The sequence below is a fragment of the Schistocerca americana genome, chromosome 5, assembly GCF_021461395.2.
Source record: "Schistocerca americana isolate TAMUIC-IGC-003095 chromosome 5, iqSchAmer2.1, whole genome shotgun sequence".
Lineage (NCBI taxonomy): Eukaryota > Metazoa > Arthropoda > Insecta > Orthoptera > Acrididae > Schistocerca > Schistocerca americana.
The window spans coordinates 499,500,442-499,522,988 of NC_060123.1; the positions used below are offsets into that span (position 1 = coordinate 499,500,442).

Here is a 22,547-nt window from a genome sequence, read left to right on the forward strand (position 1 = left end):
GACCCGCGGAACTCACGGAGTTCCAACGTGTTCGGGTGATTGGGTGTCACTTGTGTCATATGTCTGTACGCGAGATTTCCACACTCCTAAACATCCCTAGGTCTACTGTTTCCGATGTGATAGGGAAGTGGAAACGTGAAGGGCACGTACAGCACAAAACTGTACAGGTCGATCTCGTCTGCTGACTGATAGAGACCGCCGACAGTTGAAGAGGGTCGCAATGTGTAATAGGCAGACGTCTATCCAGACCATCACACAGGAACACCAAGCTGCATCAGGATCCACTGCAAATACTATGACAGTTAGGCGGGAGGTGAGAAAACTTGGATTTCATGGCCGATCGGCTCTTCATAAGCAACACATGATGCCGGTAAATGACAAACGGCGCGTCGCTTGGTGTAAGGAGCATAAACATTGGAAAATTGAACAATGGAAAAACGTTGTGTGGCGACCCGATCGCAGCGTGTGGGTATGGCTAATGCCGGGTGAACGTCATCTGCCAGCGTGTGTAGTGCCAACAATAAAATTCGGAGGCGATGGTGTTATGGTGTAGTCGTGTTTTTCATGAAGGGGTTTTTGCACCCCTTGTAGTTTTGCATGGCACTATCACGGCACAGGCCTACATTGACGTTTTAAGCAACTTTTTGCTTCCCACTGTTCAAGAGCAATTCGGGGATGTTGATTGCATCTTTTAATACAATCGAGCACCTGTTCATAATGCACGGCCTCTGGCAGAGTGGTTACACGAAAATAACATCCCTGTAGTGGACTGGCCTTCACAGAGTCCTGATCTGAATCCTATAGAACACCTTAGAGGTACTTTCGAACGGCGACTTCGTGTCAGGCCTCACCGACCGACATCGATACCTCTCTTCAATGCAGCACTCCGTGAAGAATGGGCTGCCTTTCCCCAAGAAACCTTCCAGAACCTGATTGAATGTATGCCTGCGAGAGTGGAAGCTGTCATCAAGGCTAAGGGTGGGTCAACACCATATTGAATTCCAGCATTACAGATGGAGGGCGCCACGAACTTGTAAGTTATTTTTAGCCAGGTATCTGGATACTTTTGATCACATAGTGTACCAACCGTTGTTGTCTTACGCTTGCCTTTATCGCTTCAGATTCTGATGGAATTCGCGCTAATGAGCTGCCGTAATATCAGCAGCAACGGACTTGAATATTAAACGCAAAAAGCTACAAGCATTTACGATCAGTGGCCTTCTAACTACCGGCTGTAAAGCTGTATTAACCAAGGTGTCAAGGTGTTTGTGGCACTGGACATGTGTACGAAGCCCTGTGCAGCCACATATTTTCTGTCGATTTCCTAGTTCGCTTGCGAAGACCTACTGTGATCTGTATCGTAAATTTCAAGCTTGTGCTTCTTCTAGCAGCCATGATGTAAATTAAGCTCATAACTTTCTTCTCTTCGTGCAGGCATCAATTTATATGAAAAATCATGTTTCTTTTGCCTCTTAACGATGATCAACCGATCGAAATGTAGTAGAACTGTTGTGTTTGAGAAAATTTCTGATTTGTTCGAAGAATGACAGATTGTTTTGAATTTAGATAAAAGTAACTTAATGTGACTTGGAAGGAGAAACATTACTGTTATTTTCGTACATATTATTAATTACGTTTTGCATGACAACATGAAAATGGAACGTGCTTGTGAGATCAGTTGGATGGTAGGAAAGCGTAGTGTCTCTCTATGGAAGACAACCTCCAGATCAGCTGTGTGACCTGCTTAAAAGTGTGCTACTGGATTACTGGTAAGTTCGATTAGTAAAGGAGTGTTAAGAAAATACTCCGTGAATTCAAATAGGAATCTTCTGATGGAGGACGTTCTTTCCGCTGAGTGATGTCGAGGTAGCTTATAGAAGTAGCATAAGCGACAGACGTATCTCATGTAAGCATCGAAAGGAAGAAGAAAGACTGGTTAGGGCCCATATTGCCGCATACAGACTCTGATTTGTCCCTCGTTGAATAAGAAAGGGAATGAAAGGCAATGGTACATTTTTTAACGAGTCTTCTGACTGGTTTGCTGCAGGCCGTTTGGCTCACCACTGCTGCCCATCCTGAACGATTCTTAGGATGTATTCGATTCTCTCTGACGTTTCCTAAAGATATTGTCTTCTGCAGCTCCATTTATAACAGTGAACGTTACTCCCTAATGTCGTAACACATGTTCTTCCATCCTATCTGTACCTCTCTAGTCATTGTCTTCCACATATGGCTTTAATCACTGATGTTTCAGAACCCCTATACTTCTTACCTCTTCACTTAATTTTCAACATCCTTCTGAAGCAACGCAAGTGCTTCAGCACTCTTCTTCCCGATTATCTCATAAAGCATGCCTTATTTCAATGCATTGTTGTTTTCCAGTAGTACATTCGCAGAAATTTCTTCTTCAGATTAATATCTGTGTTTTGACTAGTACATTTCTTTTAGCGAGAAATGTCTGCTTTGCCTTTGCTAGACTGATTCTTATGCCATCCTTGCTCCGTCGTCCTTGGGTAATTTTGCTTCGAAGGCAGCAGATTTCTTTCGCTTCACACTCTAAATGTTCCCCAGTTTTCGTGTTAAATACATCGCTCAGAACATTTACATTTCTACTACCACCATTATTTTCGGCGTTCTTTGCTACAATGAATCCTTACTCCGTGATCACTGCAGTGTTCATTTAGTTTAGTATGTTCTTTAACTCTTCCTCGCTTTCAAAAAGGATAGCAAGGCCAGCAGCAAATCTTATAATTTATATGCTTTCACCCTTAATTCTAATCATGCTTCGTTTCACAGCAGAGTGTCCCATCGAATCTTTTACTATTGAGTTGCTGAACCCTGACTGTGGTTCCTCTTAGAATCCTAAGACAATTTCCCACGGCTAGACCAACCTTTGTACTTGTTTACCTCTCCTTTATCCCCGTTCTCAGAAAACACACACACAAACAAAAACGCACGCTCGCGATCGCGAGCGCGTCGCTGGAATATGTGACCGAAGCTATTTGAAATATAAGTCACAGTGTGCCCTTCCCTCTGGCCATCTACTGGAACACTGTCGGGACAAACAACCTGACAAAGAGTGTGGTATCCCGTTGACCGGATACCTTCTTTCTATAACGGGGTAGTAACAGCCTGGCAGTATCTATCTGCAGTCCGTTGCGGGATATTGAAAATTAGGCGAACTGATTGGATAATAAATGAGGTTTACACAGAACCGGCGTAGAGAGAAAAATGTGGGAATCGTCAGAGGTGTACACATTTCCCTGTTAAGCAGCCCAGGCTTGCCCGTTAGCCAGGCAAGCAAGCTATCGCTGTATGCCAGCCGAACAGGCAGGATGCTTTACCACCATCCAAGCAAAGCTGTGTCCAACAAAAACGACCTAAAGCAGTCCTGTTTGCCTGCTCGTCTTTCCACAGGGCTCCACTTTGTAACAGTTTATTCTGTACCCTTCCATTGTAGAGTTACGAGTAAGATCCGAAGCCGGCCGGAGTGGCCGAGTGGTTCTAGGCGCTACAGTCTGGAACCGCGTGACCGCTACGGTCGCAGGTTCGAATCCTGCCTCGGACATGGATGTGTGTAATGTCCTTAGGTTAGTTAGGTTTAAGACGTTCTAAATTCTAGGGGACTGATGACCTCAGAAGTTAAGTCCCATAGTGCTCAGAGCCATTTGAATAAGATTCGAAAGTTGGAAGTTGAAAACTCTTGTTTTACATGGGTATCACACGACGAGGTCCAGTATAATATATACTCATTGTGGGTCTCTGCAGGCCAGAAAATAGAAGATTTTATTTGTCCTTTTTTATTTTCGGCGTATTTCGGGCTTATTTATTTATTTCCGTATGGACGGTGTTCCGTCATCTTCACCGTCTTCCTACTAGTACTGGCTATTTTCAGTTCGAGCCATCATCAGATCACCTCTAACGCACGTTTCCACCAACTAAAGTAAGGTTTTGGAAGTCTGGTTCCTGTAACCTTAGTCTGTTTCAGCCAAATATAACCCAGTTATATAAATTTTAGTTACTCTGCCTAAGATGTGTGTTGTAGGTTCGCTGAACACCTTCTAAGTAGCGAAAATAATTCATTCTAAATTAACCAAATGAGTTTTAGAAACACGAAGTTTGTTTTTCATATTATGTTAATCTAAAATGTACATGTCTGGAAGAAAAAGCTTTTCTTTCACACTAAGCTTTCTTTGCACTACATTGCATTTCACGAGAATGTGGTTTTTAATATCTACTGAGCCATATTTTTTACCTATTTCATTCAATAATTGTCCTAAATTTGGAAAGCTTATGTACTACTTAAATGGCCTCAAGTTCTTGGCACACGTTTCCACGCACTTGCCAACCACTTTGTCCTCTCCCAAAATATTTATAGAGTGAGGAAACTGCTGCTGAAATTTACAAACATGTAACATACTCGAGGTTCCCAAACGATGATTTAGTAACTTTTTAAACAATTTGCATTACGAGACACCTATCATTTAATTTGAAACTGCCTCATGAAGACACAAACACTTTCCCTCTGCTAGATTTAAGCTGTTTCGTGAATGGTATATACTCCCCAATTATTAATTTATCCTCAGTCTCTTTAAGTTTGGTTTGTTCATTTAGCGTTTTCTAGCGTTATGACAAATGAAGTGCATTGAAAGTACCTACGCAAATATATACCTGTTAGTCACGTCGGACTGATATCGCAAACTGTCATCAGGTGCGGCAGGCTGGCTGAGTCCCCTGAAGCTTGTCAGATTTGCGGATATACAAGCTGGCCTGATCTAACCACTGTGCTTCAATACACGTGTAATCGTTTGTTTCCGTTGCGGTAGGTTAAGCTACTTTAATGGCTTAAGCGGAAATAGAACTGGGTGGCTGGCTCTGAGCACTATGGGACTTAACATCTGTGGTCATCAGTCCCCTAGAACTTAGAACTACTCAAACCTAACTAACCTAACGACATCAAACACATCCATGCCCGAGGCAGGATTAGAACCTGCGACCGTAGCAGTCGCGCGGTTCCGGAATGAGCGCCTCAACCGCGAGACCACCGCGGCCGGCAACTGGGTGGCTGAAAGGAGAATTTGTACACCTCTGGAAAACAAGAACAGAAAGAGACGAAAGGTGTGTTCAGATGTGTGTGAAATCTTTTGGGACTTAACTGCTAAGGTCATCAGTCCCTAAGCTTACACACTACTTAACCTAAATTATCCTAAGGACAAACACACACACCCATGCCCGAGGGAGGAGTCGAACCTCCGCCAGGACCGGCCGCACAGTCCACGACTGCAGCGCCTGCGACCGCTCGGCAAATCCCGCGCGGCTGAGACGAAAGAATAACTTCTGTGACACTTTAGGGATCTAGAAAAGGCAAGAAATACAAAACAATTGGCAGATATCCGACAAATAATTAAGGACTTTAGCTGAATCAAAACAATGAAGAAGTAATGACAAAAGAAATGGGTAACACGGCACCTTTTGTGATTAGTCTGTGCCGTAATGATTTCGTAGCAGTAGCCGTTTTCTAACCACTACCTGAACGTTCCAATCAAACTGCGTTTGCCCTCTCTTGTCCTCTTCGTCCCCACCCCTCCAGTTTCAGAAAAAAAATACGCAGCAGATCGCGCCACATTACTTTTCGCGTTAAAACCTGCAACCAGAGTTACGTGCGGTACTACACAAATTACAGAACAGAGTGCTTGCTACCTGCAGCGCCAGGAATCGCGCGCTCAACGGGCATACATCACGCCGCTATCTGTGCGTTCTCCCTCTCCCTCATACCGTACGCAGCACGCACGGACACAAACGCCGGCCGTAAATCTAATTACGCTGCGCCGGGTCGGCCGGCTGCCATTACGTTCAGCAGCTGCTAATGCGGCCGGCGCGTCGCAGTCCCCGGGAATAAAACCGGCGGCTACCGTCAGGCGGCCGCGCCGCTGACACTGACATCGACGCCTCCCCTCGCCTTCCGCTCCGCCGTGCCCCGCCCGCGCAGGGGCTGCACAGGGTTGAGCCCTCTGAGAACGGTACGGGCTGCGGCTGCGCTCCGCCGGCATATGGCGTACGGCGACAGCGATTGAATTTACGCGGCCGCGATAAATTTTACGTATGGCGCGGCGCTCGCGCGCGACTGCGCTCATTCATCCAAGTTTCCAGCGGTGCACCGAAACGTACGGTCCGAGGCCGCGGTCTGGTCACAAGCGGTTATGTGTGCGAGAGTGCGTGTTCATGTGTTAGGCCTCGCCGCCGCACGCTCGCTCGCGCGCCTCAACCACTTGTGTTTGCTCGTACCTCGGACTGACACGCGTAAAGTCCGCCCCGCCGACACAACAGCTCATTGGCGGAAGTGGCAGTGACTGGACCACCGCTCGTCCCGCACTTCCCCCGTTTCAGTATTTCGCGGAATTCCCCAAGTTATTTATTTAAATGGAGAATCGATGTGTAGAGGGGGGGGGGGGGGGGAGGGGGAGGGGGGTGGTACGCAGAATGGCACCGGTCGTCGCCCGTGGCTCGTAAAATAACAGCAGAGAATTTTTGCGACTCTCCGAATAGCTCTATGGCGGCAACGGTTCGTTAGTTTACAAAAGCAGCTACACGAGTGCCGTAAAAGGGACGCTACTGAATGGCGGGCTGCGTGTAAATATTCTCGCAAACGGAAGGCCCTCGCTGAAGTACAACGGCATGTAATACGTTGATGGTCACTCGTTTCCATACAAGAATGACTTGAGTCTCTAAAAAGGATTGTAGACACTCTCTAGAACAGTGGCACTCGTCTGGAAGTAGCTGTGTTGATACCAAATTCGTGGAATAGGGAGCTATGTTTGTTGCCCACAAACCAGAACAGGCAAAGAGGACAATCCTCGATACGAGAATGAGTTGATTCAACAGAAAGGATTATATACGCTCTCTAGAACAGTGGCACTCGTCTCGGAGGTATCTGTCTCGATTCCAAATTCGTGGAATAGGAAGCTATGTTTGTCGCTCGCCAACCAGCTACTACTATAATGCTACTACTATCCAACACGAGCCTTAATTTATGTAAGATATTTCTGAACACGTACGACTGGAGTACAGCACCACGCGGAAGCGAATCATAGAAAAACGTTCGTAAAAAGTACAGCACGCAGTACACTAACGAGTAATGCTACCATTTATCTGGTGCTGCCAGTCATGAATTCCTCTCTTCACCTTAGAGTACCATCCACACCGTCACTAATTATTTGTACTTCTAATGTAATTTGAAAGTAATATTGAATGTCAAACAATGGTAGTGCCGTGCGGTTAAAGGCGCTGCAGTCTGGAACCGCAAGACCGCTACGGTCGCAGGTTCGAATCCTGCCTCGGGCATGGATGTTTGTGATGTCCTTAGGTTAGTTATGTAGCAGCAGCAGCGGATAAAGCTTATTGTTACTAAGAATGAATTTAATAAAAAGGAATTTGCTTGGGTCCTGTTAACTACTAAATAACTTTTCAGAAGGGGTTTCATTAATTAAGTCTATTTAAAACTTCAGAATCATCAGGAACAAATATTAAAAATGACAATGACAAATGACATGTGTCAATAATTGCTGAGTGTCATATTAACAAATTATTTCAATTTTGAAGTTACATTAGGATTTAGTAACCACAGCATATTATTTAGATGTGGAGACTCATTATTATTATTCGATGGATAAGGAGGCTTCTTTCACTGACAAGCATAACATGGGATTATTGCAAACTCTAACAATCACGAGCTTAACACTGCAATTGCGCTTCGCGCTATGCTTGCGAATTTTACCTCGAATTCCATCTTCAAGCGTAGTTAAGCCATCTAGATATATCCTGGCTATATGAGTGAAATGAGGCCTTGAGTGTGGTAGATCTGCCATCACCGACGCGAGGGCAGCATGACACGTCTTCTGTCTCCGAGCTCTCGACCGACACTACTACTGCTTCTCTCGCAGACAGACCTCATCTCACAACAATGCTTAGAACAGCGCTCCCATGTTTCGCCCTCAGATTGTTACTATCGATGTCTGAGTGCTTACACAATGCAAAGAATAGCGTTGGCTATATTGTTTTATGCAATGGTGAGTTCTGACACACCTCTTACAGTAGTCATAGATGAACATGAGAAAAATAAGCCACCAAATGAATCGATGAAGAAAAGAAAGTTCAAATTTTGTATGTATCTTACGAGAACGAATGGAAGAAGCCGCTGCAAGTGGGTTTTCTAACACGTCAAAATGATAGAGTACTGTGTTACGCAGTTATGTAGAATAAATTAGAAGTAAGTTGAAGGAAAATATAATCATCATTTGGAGTGTGCTAGACAAATAATTATTTAGGAAGAACGTTCTCAAATCCGATTTCTAGAGGAGAACAAAGAAGAAAACTAAAGTAGACATATATGAAACACAAAAACACCATTTTATCGGATTAGGGAAAACTACTATAATATGACTACAATATCAATAATTCACTGCCTTAATCGACTCATACTGATACCAGACTGTATTAATATCGAGTGATATGTAATTGAATAATAATTTAGGCACAGTGCTAATGAAAAGCAAGTGGCAGGACAATGGGACAATGTCATCAGCAAACAAAGGAAATTGCTTACAAAATCCTCCTGCGACCCATCCTACAATATTGCCCAAATGTGTAAGGACAATATTCGATAGGATTACTGAGGGACGTTAAACGTGTACGAAATGGGTCAGGACGAATAGCCACAGATTTAATTTGATTGATGGGAGAGCTTCATGGATATAACGAAAAAACTTAATTAGCAGACGCTAACTATTGTACGAAAGCCCACTAACAAAGTTTAAACTACCAGAATTGAGGACTCCAGGAATATGCGCTACTGGCCCACTACGTACACTTCCAGTATGGACTGTGAAGGTAAGGTTATGCTCTAGAATATTGCACTCTGCAGTAGAGTGTATACTGTTTTCCAACTTCCTGACAGATTAAATATGTGTGCTGCACAGAGACTATGACTGGGAACCTTCACATGCGGGCAATACGCTTACCGACTGAGACGAGACCCAATTCTCGACCCACCTTCACAGCTTTATGGTTGCAAGTCCTTCTCTCCTGTTTTCTAAACTTTACTGTTCAAGAAAAAGACGAAGGAAGACTAGATTTTAAAGTCCCGTCGACAGCGATGTCCTTAGGGACTGGATTACGGAAGGATAGGGAAGGACATCGGCCGAGCCCATTCAGACGAACCATCCCAGCATTTATCTCAGGCAGTTTACGGAAATCGTGGAAAACTAATTTGGATGGCCGTCTGTTAACCACTACGATACCTCGTGTGGTTTCGCGGTGCAGTACACAGTACTGATTTGCCAAGAAGATTGAAAACACCTCACACAGCGCTGCAGAGTGGGAGAGTCATTCTGGAAGCAACCGCCAAGGCTTAAGTTTAACCATTCCCTAGAGTGTTATTTCTTCCAGGAATTAAACTCCCGCAAGATATGCGGGAAGCTGTAGGAAACCTTCTGTGAAGCTTAGAAAATAACAGAGAAGTTCAAATGGTTCAAATGGCTCTGAGCACTATGGGACTTAACATCTCAGGTCATCAGTCCCCTAGAACTTAGAACTACTTAAACCTAACTAACCTAAGGACATCACACACATCCATGCCCGAGGCAGGATTCGAACCTGCGACCGTAGCGGTCGCGCGGTTCCAGACTGAAGCGCCTAGAACCGCTCGGCCACCGGCGGCCGGCAACAGAGAAGTGCTGGCAGAAGTAAACAAGTGAAAGTGGGTCGTAAATCGAGCCTGGATAACTCAGTTGTTGAGGACATTGCCCACAATAGGCAAAGCATCGGTTTCGAAACTGTCTGGCAAACACTTTTAATCTGTCACGAAGTTTCAAGAGTAGACTAATCAAGCTTGTACGAAGGCATTAAATAAATCGTACATCAGTCTTTACAAACTTTCCAAATGGGTGAACAAAAATGAAAGTTTCCTTCGAGATACTTGTTGACTTTCACAGGACTGCTGGCGCCATGTTATTTAGGCGACAAATGAGGTCCACCTGGGCTCTACTTTTTGTCTCGGAAGCGGGCGCCAGACCGTGTGATCAACATCTGTCCTCAATTTTTCACCAAAGCCGCGTAATGTATGTTGTTGTCACGGACGGCGATACGAGTCCTCCAGCTGGTAATGTTCGTGCAAGGTATACTTTCGCGCAAAAAATAGGCTATGCATAAATCAGGACAGCGAAGCGCAGCAGCGTGTTTATGACGCCCGGCACACGCGCGGCGCGTCGCGGCTGTGATATATGGGCAGGCAGGCCCCGGCGATAAGGCCCACGGGAGGTCCCACCCACTGCGAAACCCCTCCCCTCTTCCTCTCCCCTCCCCCACACCACTCCCTCTCCCCGCCCCGCCCACCACAGGACTCCTTGTTGACGCCGCCGCCGCGTTTCCCGTCGCCTCAAACAGCCGCCACCTTGATGGCCACCTCGCCGCTGCCTCATAACCCTCCACTTTTCACTCTTTATGCTGGACAAACGTCACTGCTGAGTAAAATGACTTTGGCAGAACGTCACTAACGCTTCTCCCCCAACTGCATGAACTGTAGGCACATACGAGGAGCAGTCACAAAATATTAATTACACTCTTAATAAAAAAGAAAAGAAAAACGATACATTACGAAGGAATTATGCAAACCGGTCACAAACGCAAAACTGTTAACTTTGGAGGCCGATGGGTGAATGTGTGACGTTGCAGCGCATTTCGCCTTTTAACTGGCAAGGAAACTAATCACAGGACATGTCGATACCAAGGAATAAAGCCTTTGCGAATCTCATTCTGTGCCCTCAGTTGGACAGGGACTATGCCTCGCACACAGACGCTTGAGCAACATACAGATGTCACCATAGGAGAAACGACGCGTAGTTGGGCTGAAAGGCCGCGCGGAGCGGCCGCACGGTTAGAGGCATCATTTCGCTAATCGTGCGGCTCCTCCCCCCGGACGTTCGAGTTCTGCCTCGGGCATGGCCGTAAGTGTTGTCCTTAGAGTTAAGTTAGTTTCAGTAGCGTGTAGGACTAGGGACCGATGACCTCAGCAGTTTGATCCCTTAGGAATTCACACATATTTGAACATTTTTTGTGCTGAAAAACGCCGATATATGGATAGGAGCGATGTCACTATTCGACGATGTTGACTGGAATCGTTGAACCATGGCCGAACGAACACAGCTCCAAGAAATCAAGAATGAAGCGTTTGATCTACAGAGACGACAGAACGTGTGCACAGAGCAAACACCAGAGAGACACTCAGAGATCCGGATTCATTAAAATATTGATCTGACGTGCAAATGGTGCTTCATTGATCATAAGGACCACTTTTAGGTGTCACACGGAAAGGGGGCTGAGCTCAATGTGCCCCTTGCGCTGACTTCCATTGATCTCTGCACATCAACAAGCCTTTTAGCACTGATATCAGGCACATTCATCCTGGAATCTCACTGACTGGAGTAGTATTGTATTCAGTGACAAGTTCCGCTTCGAAATGAGCACTGATGAGTAGCGAAGACGTGTCTGGAGACATCCCGGACAGCGCAGGTATCCAAGTCATCTATATGACCCGAAACCAAAAGTGATGGTCTAGGATGATGTTTCATTTCATATAAGGACCCTGTCGGTTGTCATCAGCAGCTGCTTCACAGCACTGCGATCTGTGGACGACATTCTACGACCGAGTTTTTCCCCTTCATGGCAAGCCATCCTGGGCTTACATTTCAGCAAAATAAGGCCCACCCGCATACGGCGAGAGTTTCTACCGCTTGTCTTCGTGTCTGCCAAAACCTAAAATGAGAATGTTTGGAGCTTTATGAGCAGGGCCCTCAAACCAACAGGAGATTTCGACAATCTAACACGTCAATTGAACAGAAGGATATCGAACAACTCTATCAATCAACTATATCAATCAATGCCAAGCCGAATAACTGCTTAAACAAAGATCTGAGGTGGACCATCGCGTTATTGACTTGCTCAATTTGTGGAACTCTTTCTCTTTTTTCAAAGTGTGTTACAACGAAGGAATCGGGAAGCGACCATTAAATAAATGTGCTGATGGTGTTAGTCATATTCCATTTATTCGCCTTTCAGTGCGATACATTTGCCGCAATGATGGATAACTTTGCGGAGAACTTGTTTGTAGAAGTCTGGACTTTTGCTATTCAGAAAACAATCCACTTCGAAAATCACTTGCACGTCATTTTGTAAATGGTTGACACTCAGTAGTTTTTTCATCTGAGAGAAGGGAAAGACATCTTCGGGTGCTTCGTTAACGGACTCTGACTGTATATTCATTGTCCAAACCGTCTAAATATTTGTGTTCGATTTTTTGATAGGACATCTTTTGCACTGCAACAGCGATTATTCGTAGCTTAGAGCTTCCCTTTAAACAAAAATGTATTGGGGTATTAATTACGAAAAAATTAGCAATATATTAGCTCTCGGTACAGATCAGTAATTAGCTTACGGATGGACAGCACGCACAGATTTCGGTGCCCTCCCTACAGCTGTCGGCCGGATGCAGCGTGCTGGCAACCCTCCCTAGAAGTAAATGATGCATTTTCTGTAATCTTTGCAGTACAAACTTTTACAGTTCTTTTGTCTAGATTTTGTATTACTGTTTTATTTTGTACTACAACAAGAACTAAATAAGTTGCAGTAGTTCTGTAGAGTAATGCACAGGCAAACGTTCAGGTACTTAAATCACATACTTTAACGTAAAGTCACTCGCGACTAGGCCTACATTATTACACGAAGAGCCCAACAGCAATAGCAATTACGATGAGCGGTAAACATCTGGACAGCAAAAATGGTTCAAATGGCTCTGAGCACTATGGGACTTAACATCTGAGGTCATAAGTCCCCTAGAACTTAGAACTACTTAAACCTAACTAACCTAAGGACATCACACACATCCATGCCCGAGGCAGCATTCGAACCTGCGACCGTAGCGGTTGCGCGGTTCCGGACTGAAGCGCCTTGAACCGCTCGACCACACCGGTCGGCATCTGGACAGCATCACGACGTGTGCGTAGGCCGTAATTCCAAACAGCAATATAGCAGACTGTTTGGAAAGTAAGGTCCGACAGGTAGCGAAAAGGAAATGACGGTGAAAATCCGATGAAGCTTTGCTCAGATTTGTTGGGTATTGTCTGTAGCATGCCTATCGATTGCGTGACGCCGCTCTTTCCAATTCTGAGCACACAGCGAGCACATTAAGTTGCCTAGAACAATAGGGTTCCCGCCAAATATGGGTGCCCGCTACGAAGTTTCGCCTGATTTCATGCACCCCCAGATAACGTACCTATCACGCATTTCCTTCTTCACGACAATTCTCGGTCGCTCACTGCAGGGGAAATGAGGACGACCCTGCAGTGGTTTAGGTTGGAAGAGTTCGACCATCTACCATACAGCCCGTACTTGGCTTCCTCTGATGTTCATCTTTGCTCATATGAACCACTGGCTATGAAGACAACATTTTGGGACAGAGAACAAACAGCAGACCAGCATAGAAAGTGGTGGAACGCACAAGAGGTTGCCTTCTATGACGAGAGTATTGGTATGTTGGTAGAACGCTACGACAAATGTCTTAAGACGGAGCGCCGACTTCATAAGTAGCTGGAAGGTGTAGCAAATTGTTGCCAATAAAACGTTTTCGGTTTTCATTGTGGTTTCAAGCATCCCTTGTAAGACACGATGAACAGGTAAGAGATGCTACAGATTAGGTAAATTGAAGACTTAAGATTCGTTGTAAGGATTGTGGGAAGCTATAGTGTGTTCATAAAGGGAATCGCATACAGAAATATAGCTCGGCGAGTTCTGGAACAGTTCTCGAGCCTTTGGAGTCCTTGCCAAGCCAGTGTGACAGTCGACATCAAATGAATTCAGAGACGCTCTACTGAGACTAAATCAGTTCATGCAGCCAACACAAAAGTGGAAGGAGATACTCGGAGAACTTAGGCAGATGAAAGGCGTTTTTGTTCTCTTTAAATGTGATATCGTAACGTTAGAGAACCAATCTTCGAGAAAACTTGGGTATCACTGCTTTCGCGAGCGCCATACACCTCGCACAGGAAAACGATAAGAGAGGTAACGAATCGCATTGAAGGTTGCAATCGATTTTCCTCGCTTAACACGCGAGTGCAACTGGACAGATAATCGTTAATATTGGTAGCAGATGCGCTCGGCCATGCACTGCTTGCGTAGTGTGTACATTGGTTGTACAAAAATAAAATGCATCTTTGATCATAAATGGAGATGCTAGCCAGGCTTGCAAGTTGCGTTGTTGTATTTGACCACGAATGGCACCTGTGAGAAAAGTGTTTTGTGTTGTTGTGAGTTCAGTATGTCAGAGATGAGTGAATTCGAAGGTACGCAAATTGTTGGTGCTCTTAAGATGGGTGCTTCTGTAACCAAGGAAACCGAAGCGTTTGGTGTTCCAATAGACATTGCATCGAAGATTGACAATTAGGTGACAAAAGTCACGGGATACCTCCTAATACAGTGTCGGACCTCCTTTTGTCTGGCGTATTGCAGGAACTCGACATGGAAATGACTCAACAAATCGTTGGAAATCCCCTGCAGAAATACTGGGCCATGCTGCCTCTATAGCCGTCCATATTTGCCGCAGTGTTACTGATACTGAATTTTGTCCACTAACTGATTTTTCGATTATGTCCCATAAATGTTCCATGGGATACATGTTGCCCTAATCTGGGTGGCATTTTCTCGAATTGTCCAGAATATTCTTGAAACCAATAACGAACAATTGTGGACTGGTGACATAGTGCATTGTCATTCATAAAAAATCCATTTTTGTTTGGGAAAACGAAGTCCATAAATGGCTCCAGTGGTCTGGACCACAGGAACCAGTCCATTCATTGTGAACGCAGCCCATACCATTACGGAGCCACCACCAGCTTGCACAGCGGTTTGTTGGCAACCTGGGTGGGTGGCGTCTTAGCGTCTGCGTTACGCTCGAGCTCTACCATCAGCTCTTACCAACTAAAATTGGGACTCATCTGACCAGGTCACGGTGTTCCAGTCGTCTAAAATCCAACAGATATGGTCACGAGCCTAGGAGAGGTGCTGTTGGCGATGTCGTGCTGTTATCAAAGGCACTCGCATCGGTCGTCTGCACTCATAACACATTAACGCCAGATTTAGCCGCGTCCTAACAGATACGCTCGTCGTACGTCCAACATTGGTTTCTGCGGATATTTCACGCAGTGTTGCTTACCTTGTTAGCACTGACAACTCACACAAACGCCGCTGCTGTCGGTTGTTAAGTGAAGGCCGTCGTGCACCGCGTTCCCCTTGCTGAGACGTAATGCCAGAAATTTGGCATTCTCGGCACACTGTTGACACTGTGGTTCTCGGAATACTGAATTCCCAAACGATTTTCGAAATAGAATGTCCCATGCGTCTAGCTCCAACTACCATTCCGCTTTCAAAATGTGTCAGTTGCCATCGTGTGGCCGTAATATCCTCGGAAACGTTTCCATATGAATCATTGAGTTCAAATGACAGATCCGTCAACGCACTGCCTTTTATACCTTGTGTACGCGATCCTACTGCCGTCTGTATATGTGCATATCGCTATTCCATGACATCTGTTACCTAAGTGTATCTCGTATACAGTGAAAGTGGATAAAAGTCATCCGCTGTCACAACGCTGAGAAAATTGTACATTGACTGATGGTGGCAGAGGACTGTGACGAAAAAGAATAAGACAACAGCTGCAAAAGTCACTGCACAACTGAATGCTGCACTTGTGAACCCTGCCAGCACCAAAACAACACTGTGCTAGCTCCACAAGGGACTTCAGTGGAGTTGGAATTCCAAAACCACTCATCACTGACGTAACAGGAAAATGTAGTGCAGGAGACATAGTACCTGGACTATGGAACAATGGAAGAAAGTCATTTTGGTCTGTCGGGTCTTGTTTCACACTGTTTCCAACTTCTGGCTGAGTGTGCGTCCCATTAGTGAAACATGATGGGGCTTTGGTGATGATGAGGCAGCAGTATCGTGATATTCAACGGGTCGCATTGTTCCTCATCAAGATCGCATTAACGCCGAGGATTATGTGGCCGTTTTGATCAGGTCCATCCCAGGGGATAACTTGTGTTTCCCAGTAATGATGTTGTGTTCCAAGGGTCTGTGTTCTCACAGCTCGCATACTCCAAGGCTGGTTTTGTGCACACTAAGATGAATTTCCGCATCTATGCTGGCCGCCGCAGTCACCAGGTCTCTGTACTATTGGGTATTTGTTTGCTTTGGAGAGGAGGATCCATGATGGCTATCCACCTCCTCATCGTTACGTGAACTTGCTACTGTTTTGCTCGAAGAATTGTACAATATTGCCTTGAAAAATAATATTCCATTCAAAACTATAGAGAATCAGTCCTTTCCAAGAAGAGTACCAATGGGTTTTCTTGCGACGTACTGGGCATAGTAATGTGGTGTGTTTTTGCTGTTTCCATGTTTTTCACCGACTCCCGTACATCTATACCGTCATCAACCCTACAGTAAAAATCTGCAGCTACACCACGAAGATGAAGTGTACAGACGCGAAATTCAACCGACAGGCAGAAGATGCTGTGATATGCAAATGATTAGCTTTTCAGAGCATTCACACAAGGTTAGCGCCGGTGGCGACACCTGCAACGTGCTACAGGAGAAAAGTTTCCAACCGATTTCTCATACACAAATAGCAGTTGACAAGCGTTGCCTGGTGAAACGTTGTTCTGATGCCTCGTGTAAGGAGGAGAAATGCGTACCATCACGTTTCCGACTTTGATAAAGGTCGGATTGTAGCCTATCGCGATTGCGGTTTACCGTATCGCGACATTGCTGCTCGCGTTTGTCGAGATCCAATGACTGTTAGCAGAATATGGAATCGGTGGGTTCAGGAGGGTAATACGGAACGCCGTGCTGGATCCCAAAGACCTCGTATCACTAGCAGTTGAGATGACAGGCATCTTATCCGCATGGCTGTAACGGATCGTGCAGCCACGTCTCGATCCCTGAGTCAACAGATGGGGACGTTTGCAAGACAACAACCATCTACACGAACAGTTCGACGACGTTTGCAGCAATATGGACTATCAGCTCGGAGACCATGGCTGCGGTTACCCTTGACGCTGCATCACAGACAGGAGCGCCTGCGATGGTGTACTCAACGACGAACCTGGGTGCACGAAAGGCAAAGCGTCATTTTTTCGGATGAATCAAGACTCTGTTTACAGCATCATGATGGTCGCATCCGTGTTTGGCGACATCGCTGTGAACGCCCATTGGAAGCGTGTATTCGTCATCGCCATACAGGCGTATCACCCGGCGTGATGGTATGGTATTCCATTGGTTACACGTCTCGGTCACCCCTTGTTCGAATTGACGTCACTTTGAACAGTGGACGTTACATTTCAGATGTGTTACGACCCGTGGCTCTATCCTGCATTCGATCCCTGTGAAACCCTACATTTCAGCTGGAAAATGCACGACGGCATGTTGCAGGTCCTGTACGGGCCTTTCTGGATACAGAAAATGTTCGACTGCTGCCCTGGCCAGCTCATTCTCCAGATCTCTCACCAATTGAAAACGTCTGGTCCATGGTTGCCGAGCAACTGGCTCGTCACAATACGCCAGTCACTACTCTTGATGAACTGTGGTATCGTGTTGAAACTGCATGGGCAGCTGTACCTGTACACGCCATCCAAGTTCTGTTTGACTCAATGCCCAGGCGTATCAAGGCCGTTATTACGGCCAGAGGTGGTTGATCTGGGTACTGATTTCTCAGGATCTGTGCACCCAAATTGCGTGAAAATGTAATCACATATCAGTTGTAGTATAACATATTTGTCCAATGAAGACCCGTTTATAATCTGCATTTCTCTTGGTGTAGCAATGTTAATGGCCAGTAGCGTATGTTATGAAATACCACTGTCTTGCACAACTATTTCGAGCTTCCTCCCATTCTTGTTCATGAGGCAGTCTGTTTCCGTAGTGTCTTCTTACAATCATAGTTAATTTTTATATTTTCGTATCAGGGCGTGGACCCTTGAAGTCAGATTTACCAGTATTATCTAGTGGATACTACCAAGTTGTTTACTTGCTGCCGGCTCATTATTAACTCTGTAATGACCTGTAATGCACTAAAATATAGATTCAATTAAAGTAAATCAGGAAATACTTTCACATTTGTTTGTCGTACTTGACGAACAGTGCTGAACAACGGGTCGTTGTTCACATTTTCTCTCTAAAGCGTAGTTATTAAGGTAACATTTTGAAATGTCCACAAAAATGCATTTGCAGTCTTTTTAGCCCTTAGAGAACATGCAGATTGACTCACATTGTTGTACAACGCCTAGCATGTCGTAAAATTGAGATGCTTTTGTGGTTCAGTGTTACAGACGTATACTCACCCATTGGTCTGCCTAGCTATGCAGAAAGAATCTTTGGGAATCTCGGCTCACTGTTGACACAGTGGTTCTCGGGCTTGTTGAATTCCCTAACGATTTTCGAAATAGAATATCCAATGCGTCTATCTCCAACTATCAACTTTAAGAAAAGTGAATGCATATAATGTATATAGAGATCCCGCTACTGCAGTAACAAAACTACAGAAAGAGGCAAAGAAAGGAACTTCGGTTACGTCTACGTCACTCTGATGGTGAGGCGACGTCATTTACAATATATACAAAAGTCTACAACATTACGACAGCAGTGAGATCAGCAGAGCTCCGTTTACAATACCGATACCAGTGCCATTACTCAGTGATGCTCTCTGGAATAGCAGTCCTCTACAAAGGAATTCCACTTCCAGGTTGGAGTGGAATTCCTGGAAAGCCTCCACCATTACGTCCCTCTCTGTTCTCCTCCCAGCCTCTGCTCCACTTATCTGCTCTTTTACCTCGTCTACATGCAGCTACAGCCCTTTCCATTGCACGGTCTACCGCCTTCCTAATACTATCGAAAATTTGGTCAGTAAGGTGAGCAAAACATTGTTGCCATACAAATAACAAAACCATAGCACATACTAACTACCTTGACTGAATTTGCAGGCTATAAATGCAGATTTTTTTTTACGAATATGCATATTTTACTGTGGTCCAAGCAGGTACTGTATCTCAAGCGGTCTTCTGTTGTGGTTCGATTGAAATACAAAGCGTAGTACATGATACTGACACAACTCTTTCAGAATTTGTTATTAAAACTGTTGGCAGTAAAATTTGATAATGTTTAGTGAACGAAATAGGCCGTATACATCACTACAGCTCTTGTGTTTCTTCTTGATATCAATGTAAACTAAACTATCTGATGGTAGTATTCGCAAATAGTCTGCTTAGCTGAGTGGTAACGTGCTTGCCTCCCATGCAGCGGGCCCGGGTTCGATCCCCGTCTCGCTTGGAGATTTTCTCCGCTTCTGGACTGTATGTTCTGTTGACCTCATCATCATTTCATCCTCATCATCGACACGCAAGTCGCCCAATATAGCGTCGACTGAAATAAGACTTGCTCTTGGCGGCCGAACCCGAATGGGACCTCCCGGCCAACAATGCCGTACTATCATTTCATTCATGAATGAATCAGCTCTTTAAGATAATCCAAAAATGAATTTGATATTTGGAAAGAAAATTATATTTAGAAGTACAAGTTCGATGTTACGAAAGAAAATGAGTGGCCAGACTACGTCAAAGTTGAACTGGGTACATATATGATGTCGTATGCCCTGTGTCGAATGTTATCTCGCTAGCTAGAACAGCTTACGCTGTAACTCTACGTAAGCAGTGCTATTATTCAGTAGATTACAAGAATGACACTCTGAAACGTCCCCGTTGGAAAATTAGATATTGCTGTCCTGGTAAACTACTACGTTATTTGATTTTCAAACAGCTGAGCAAAACTGAACGTACTCAGACATTTCTCTCTTTACTTATTCTGATCATCACTAAACTGACACACAATATTTTTAGCACAACGCAATCTGACTTTCAATAATCCCCACAAAAGAATGGCCCTGACTAACAATAACCTATAACTTACATGAATCAATTACCTCACAAAAATCTTCGTTACCTAAACTACTGCAAAACAGAGGGCGCCAATACTGCTAGCTAAATAAAAGAATTTAACTACTGAAGGCACTAACTACTGATAGGCATAGTTAGCAAATGAAAGATTTTAATAGAGAACAAACAATGTATTTACCTCAGTAGTGTTCAAAAGTCATAATATATATATATATATATATATATATATATATATATATATATATATATATATATATATATATATATCAGTTCATGACATCCAGTCTTACAAATTTCCTTTTTCGGACGGATACACGTCCAGATAGTCCGCTTTCAAAACTCTGCCATCTCTCTCCCCACATCCACCACTGCTGGCGGCTCACCTCCAACTGCGCAACGCTACGCGCTGTTCACATCCAATTGCCCAACAGTACAATAGCAAATATTCCAACAATGCAAACCAGCCACAGACTGCGCACAGCACAGTCAGTGATTATCATACAGAGCTCTACGTTGCGTCACCAACATAAAAACCTAAACAGCCTATTTACAACTCGTCGCGCTTTTATTTGGCATACATAACCCAGCAAAATTAAAATAATTTCCATACCTTATGCGCAATCGCTTCCAACCACTTTCATAGTGTCCAGTACGTAGTAAAAAGTCAACCGTTCTGAGATTAGTTCGACTGATTTTAACGCCGTTAGACTCTGGCGATTGACAATGACTTGAATAACCAGTAACACCAAATAACACCTTTGGTTTACATGTCAACACAAGATACCAGTATTAGCACTTTCAAACCTACACACAACGTATACGTAACAGCTTCAAATGCGCAAAAAACTACTGTCAAGGTATCCAGGAACCATGTCACAAACAAAATGGAACGATTTTTTGACTTCACAATAATGTTCGCACCTTAGAAAATAGTTCTCGCGGTGTCGTATAGCGGCCAGATACCTGCGATGTGGACTATCTCTGAACTCCGCCATCACCGTTGCTTTGCTGCACGGTTGATGGATTTGTACCCGCTTGTCGATCTGGGTACCTACAACATATATACAAAAATGCTTAGGCAACTGTTACAACATGATTACATTAAAACCTTTCGTATTTCTTCTCTACAACTCACTTGACATAGCACATATGTGGAGGCGAACAACGTGTTTTAATGTACGTCAAATTTGACACAGTATATGGTCTTATACTGATTTAATGACTGAATCCATCAGACGAAATTAGAATGCGTCTCCCACTGTAAGATCGACATGATTCCTATCATGACCTGGCTTTTCAGTTATTGCAAATCATAAATTAATGGTTTCATCTTTAATGTGAATAAGTGGGTTGTATACAATTATGTATCCTGACACAATTAAGTTCATGTAAACTTCATGTATTCATACATAAACGATACAGTCACAGAGTCTTCAATATGATGTTGTTTGCATGAGCGATAGGGACAGAGCGAGCGTTTTGGTATGCTAATACCATTTCATTTTTCCTTAATTGTTATAGCGATTAGCAAATAACAGCACAAGGGACCGTAAACCCTCCCATGTACACTATCAAAGCTGTGCAAAGTACGCGCTCGTAACTTATTCCATTATAACATCTCCGTCAATAATTTATATATATTTGTTCTAAAAAGGTCATTTACCGGGTGATCAAAAAGTCAGTTTAAATTTGAAAACTGAATAAATCACAGAACAATGTAGATAGAGAGGTACAAACTGACACACATACTTGGAATGACATGGGGTTTCATTAGAACCAAAACAATACAAACGTTCAAAAAATGTCCGACAGATGGCGCTTCATCTGATCAGAGTAGCAATAATTAGCACAACAAAGTAAGACAAAGCAAAGATGATGTTCTTTACAGTAAATGCTCAATATGTCCACCATCATTCCTCAACAATAGCTGTAGTCGAGGAATAATGTTGTGAACTGCACTGTAAAGCATGTCCGGAGTTATGGTGAGGCATTGGCATCGGATGTTGTCTTTCAGCATCCCTAGAGATGTCGGTCGATCACGGTACACTTGCGACTTCAGGTAACCCCAAAACCAATAATAATCGCACGGACTGAGGTCTGGGGATCTGGGTGGCCAATCATGACGAAAGTGGCGGCTGAGCACACGATCATCACCATCGACGCGCGCAAGAGTTCTTTCACGAGTCTAGCAATACTTTTTTTTTGTTCTAATAAAAACCCATGTCATTCCAAGCATGTGTGTCAATTTTTACCACTCTATCTACATTGTTCCGTGGTTTATTAAGTTTTCAAATTTATACTGACTTTTTGATCACCCGGTATATCGAGAGCCGTATGACCAGAATCTTGTAGATTTCGCCAACTAAAAATTTTCACCTGATAGTGTGCCGCTACTGCTGAGTACTTCCAACCTGTTCAGTTCCTCAATTGCTACGATTATCTCTTGCTTATGTACTCTTACTGTAGTGTTCCACAAATCATATACCGTTTATA

At 44.2% G+C, this 22,547-nt stretch overlaps 1 protein-coding gene across 2 annotated transcripts in view; it reads left to right on the forward strand.

The window, feature by feature from the left end:
• Positions 1–22,547, forward strand: part of LOC124615686 (limbic system-associated membrane protein) — a 948,770-nt gene that overhangs the window by 721,819 nt on the left and 204,404 nt on the right. The window lies entirely within an intron of this gene.